At 39.0% G+C, this 5,132-nt stretch overlaps 1 long non-coding RNA gene across 1 annotated transcript; it reads left to right on the top strand.

Annotated features, from left to right (window-relative positions):
* The first annotated feature begins 325 nt into the window (after positions 1-325).
* On the top strand, positions 326-4,561 carry LOC126999206 (uncharacterized). The gene is made up of 3 exons (XR_007753143.1): positions 326-819; positions 2,803-2,918; positions 3,638-4,561. It is a non-coding gene; the product is annotated as an uncharacterized LOC126999206 (long non-coding RNA).
* Positions 4,562-5,132: the final 571 nt, after the last annotated feature.

The raw sequence follows: 5,132 nt of genomic DNA, 5'->3' as shown, positions 1-5,132 counted from the left end.
AATCACACATACAGTACCACTACCACCATCCCCGATGTTTCTAGAACGACACTCTGTACGAGTTGTATTTATATGTACAGAGTGTCGTTCTAGAAACAGCGAGGATGGTGGTACTGTATGTCTGATTCAGCCTTCCAGCAACTGCTCTTAATGTGTTAAAAAGCGGTCTACGCTTACTGGTCTGAACATGCGCAGTTCACGAGAGAGCAGGGCCCGTATCCTCGAGAGCTATTAACTTTTACTCTTAAAGTTACTATCAAAGTTAATAGTTTCAAATTATTAAGAGTAAAAGCTATCCGCGTCAACTTTGAGTGTAGGTATTAGCAAATCCTGGCTACTATTATCTTCTTCTTCTTCTTCTTTATGGCGGGCTCGTTGCTAAGGACGCCTCCGTGCAAAACGTAAACATCCGACATGAATTAAGTATATATTTCAAAAGAAAAATAAAGAAAAGATGTATAAATGTACAACAGAAACATAATAAATGGCAAACACAAGAAAATACTGAGTTTTGTGGCAGATAGAAGCAGCCTCAAAGGCTGTTTTTACTCCGTCACTCGTCAATGCCCGTATCTCCCCGCCTGCGTCACGACTTGCTCTGCTGAAATTACCGCACCATAACCACGTCATCTGCCCCAATGATCTACGGGCCGGAGAACCAGCGCAGAAAAGGAGTAAGTTTAATTGGTCGCCAGATGAAACGGTCTTCTTACATCAAATTCAAGAAAAAATACGTATAATCAGAGGGTGTTATGGGAAGAGTATCACCCCTGAGGATAAGAAGAGAGCGTGGACTGAAGTGGCAGAAGCTGTAACAAGGTTAGTAATCACATATTCATGGTTCAATCAGCTTACAAACTAACCTAACCTAATCAATTGGGTAATTTTTGCATAATAACACAACCACTGACCATCCAAACAGAACATACCTTTTCATTCTGTATCTGAATAGTTTCATTATGACCATTTCTGCCACAACCCCCTCTCCCTCAACAACCTAACATAACTAAACCTAACCATGCCAAACCTGCCCTGTCCTACCGAACACATCCTAACTTAACATGCCAAGTTTGTTGGGGGGGAAGAGGGGGTTGGTATAGATAGTTATGGCATATTTGCCCTGTTTTCATTCTTTATTTATTTTTATTTGTTTATTCTTTTTTTATTGGGGGGGGGGGGGATGCTAGGCATGCCAGACTATGGACACTTTTACAAGTACTTTATGTCGAGACTATATGGGAATGGGTAGGTTTTGTGAGAATGGTAAAGTAAGATTAAAATAGTATATTTATAGCATTGGTCAAACAGATTATGGTGATATAATGTTAGATTGGAATGTACTCAAGATAATGAAATTAAGGTTAATGCTTTTATTTTTTTGTTACATATTCACATATTCATGATTCAAGTAACTTGCAAACTAACCTAACCTCGTCAAATGGGTATTTTTGTATACAAACACAACCACAGAGTTTCCAAACAGAACATACTTTTTCCTACTGCTCCATGTGAATAGCATCATCATGACCATTTCTGCTGCAACCCCCACTCCCTCAACAATCTAACATAACTAAACCAACTCCTGCTAAACATGTCCTACCTGACACATCCTAACCTAACATGGTAGGTCCCCAAGTGCCAAACCTGCCCCGTCCTACCGAACACCTCCTAACTTAACATGCCAAGTTTGTTGGGGGGGAAGAGGGGGTTGGTATAGATAGTTAAGGCATATTTGCCCTTTTTTTATTCTTTATTTATTTTTATTTGTTTATTATTTATTTTTATTGGGGGGGGATGCTAGGCATGCCAGACTATGGACACTTTTACAAGTACTTTATGTCAAGACTATATGGGAATAGGTAGGTTTCGTGAGAACGGTAAAGTAAGATTAAAATAGTATATTTATAGCATTGGCCAAACAGATTATGGTGATATAATGTTAGATTGGAATGTACTCAAGATAATGAAATTAAGGTTAACGCTTTTATTTTTTTTGTTACATATTCACATATCCATGATTCAAGTAACTTGCAAACCAACCTAACCTCGTCAAATGGGTATTTTTGCATACAAACACAACCACAGTTTCCAAACAGGACATACTTTTTCCTACTGCTCCATGTGAATAGCATCATCATGACCATTTCTGCTGCAACACCCACTCCCTCAACAATCTAACATAACTAAACCAACTCCTGCTAAACATGTCCTACCAAACACGTCCTAACCTAACATGGTAGGTCCCCAAGTTTGTTAGGGTGGAAAGGGGGTTAGTATAAGAGAGTCAAGTCATATTTACCTGTTATTTTATTTATTCCTTATTTAGATTTTTTTGGGGGGGTGGATGGGTTGGGCATGCCAGGCTCTCAACACTTTTACAAATATTTTATGTTAAGACTATATCGGAATAGGTAGATTTGATGAGAATGGTAAAGTAAGATTAAAATATTATTTTGATAGCATTGGTCAAACAGTTTCTGGTGATATAATGTTAGGTTAGAAGTACTCAAAAGAATGGAATTAAGATTAATGCTTTGAATTTTTTTGTATAGCTGTATTGTGTAATATCCTCCTACTTAGAGAAAAGCATTTTAGAAAAGTAGGTAATGAAAAGTAGTATTTATGGTCATGTTCATAACAACTAAAAAGTTAATGTCTTATGATGTATGTAAATAAAATATTGGTACTGATTTAGCTTTCCATCACAGCATGTATTAAATGTTATTGGAGAAGTTATGGGAAATAAAAAGCATACCATAGTGAAACGATTAAGAAACTTACTTCACATTTATACCCTGACAGTGCCTTCCCTGGGAGTGGACCCCGTACGCAGGATGACTGTGAGAGGCGTTGGTACAACGTACAACAAAAATCAAAGCCTTGCATTGCCAAGTGCAAGAATGAGCAGCAGCAGACTGGTAATTTTTTTTAGTTGTTATGTCTTTAAATGTAAAACATATATTAGTTAGTTTTTTATGTGCTCACAGAATGCAGCTATACTGGCCACAATGCCTTTATTTCAGCTTAAAGTTAATAAGTTCATAGCAGTGAACTGCATATTTGATATAGAAATTTTTTCAATGTTCATCTGTCAATGACTATCAATCTATCTAAATACCTTGGTTGTCTTCCCCCAGTGAAGGGTTTTAGCCAAGACAGGCACACACTTACTCACACACTCACACTCATGTACACCACTCTCTCAGCTGCACAGCCCCTGAGGGAGTAAAAAAGGCCCTCACTGTATGGGGGATTAGCTGCACAGTTCAGGCAGGGAACTTCCACACCAAGGCCTCACAGCATACACTGGTTTACCCCTGCCCCATCATAACAATGACATTTTCCCCAGCACCTGAGTGCCCCACACATGTGGCACCACAGATACGCAGGCGCCTGCCTATATAACTATGACATTAACTGTGGTAGATAAACTGGTGTATGACATCATAGGCTGCTTGTCTCATGTATTTGAAGGGGTACCAGAGCCATTCAGCATTGACATGATGTACTAGGGATAGGATAGCAGCAACAGTCAAGCAGCAGTGAAATATTGACTGGCCTGTATGTTTTTGGCAAAAACTTTTATATTCTTATTAAAACAATTTATTAATTACCCTTAAATTCATATTCTTTGTAGATACACACTTTATCAGTATTGCTAGAGACCATCCCAGCACATTGTTCATTACTTGTGGAAAAGATACCATTAGCTGCTCCGGCAACAGCCACCGCTTCAATATCTGCTGGCCCTATGACACCAGCCACTGCTTCATCATCTGCTGGCCCTATGACACCAGCCACTGTTTCATCATCTGCTGGCCCTATGACACCAGCCACTGCTTCGTCATCTGCTGGCCCAATGACACCTGCCACTGCAAGGGATGACAATGAAGCTGCTCCACCAGTCACCACCTACTTCATCGGAGTTAAGAGATGCCTTTCATAGGGCAGCATAATTTTTTGATGCTGGGGCTGAATATTACTGCCTCAAGGCTATGATTTTTTCACTTTTTTTTTTTTTATTACTGAGGAGGTTAGGGTGGAAGGGGTGAAAAATAATTTGTGCTGTTTTTCGACAGAAATGATTAGCAAATTCATTCAAAGCACAAAATTTACCGGGAAAAAAATTGTGTGCCATTGTGAGTGGGTTCACTTGAGATTGGGCTCCAATACGCCTCCGTGGTCTAGTGGTCAGCATGCCTGGCTTCTACGCGGGCCCGGGTTCGAATCCCGGCCTGGGCAGTCGGCGTGCAGCTCACCCAGCTGATCATCCTCCCTCTCGGGCTGGTCGATAAATGACTACCTGGGGAAACTGTGGTAGCCCGGATGTCACACTGGCCCTGTGTCCCGGGGTAATGGGCTCCCTCTCACCACAGGCTCAAGGCCCAATGTTACGGAGATGAGCACCGAGGCCACGCGCTGCTATAGCGTATGCCCCAACTTTACCTTTACCTTTATTGGCTCGACTGACAGACATGGCTTTGTATGTCGAAGGTCACTGGTTCAATCTCCACAGCCAGCACTCTCTAACTTGGATTTTTCCGAGTTCCTAGAGCCTAGATTAATTTCTCGGTGTTAAATGAGGAGATTTGCACCGGCACCCAGTCATGGGTGTTACAAGATGCGTTGTTACAATCAGGGCGTCATTTGGCCTTCAAAAGTGGGAGGGACATTAGGGCATATATATATATATATATATATATATATATATATATATATATATATATATATATATATATATATATATATATATATATATATATATATATATATATATATATATATATATATATATATATATATATATATATATATATATATATATATATATATATATATATATATATATATATATATATATATATATATATATATATATATATATATATATATATATATATATATATATATATACCATCATTAGCTTATAACACCTTTAGGCACTGATCATATTTGCATTTTATGTAGTCTGTGATGCAGGCAGGATATTCATTAGCACCTAATTAGACTCATGCTGCTCTCCAGTGCTCTCTGATGAACTCACAATCAAAGATGTAGTATACCTATAGGGTAGCATTGAGTAATCTTAGGTCACTTGGTAAAGTGTTCACCTAAGTCCGACCCAAGCTGAC

The sequence above is a fragment of the Eriocheir sinensis genome, chromosome 16 (genome assembly GCF_024679095.1).
Source record: "Eriocheir sinensis breed Jianghai 21 chromosome 16, ASM2467909v1, whole genome shotgun sequence".
Taxonomy (NCBI): Eukaryota; Metazoa; Arthropoda; class Malacostraca; order Decapoda; family Varunidae; genus Eriocheir; species Eriocheir sinensis.
The sequence above is the reverse complement of the archived record's forward strand: the minus strand, read 5'-3'. Positions and strand labels throughout refer to the sequence as shown.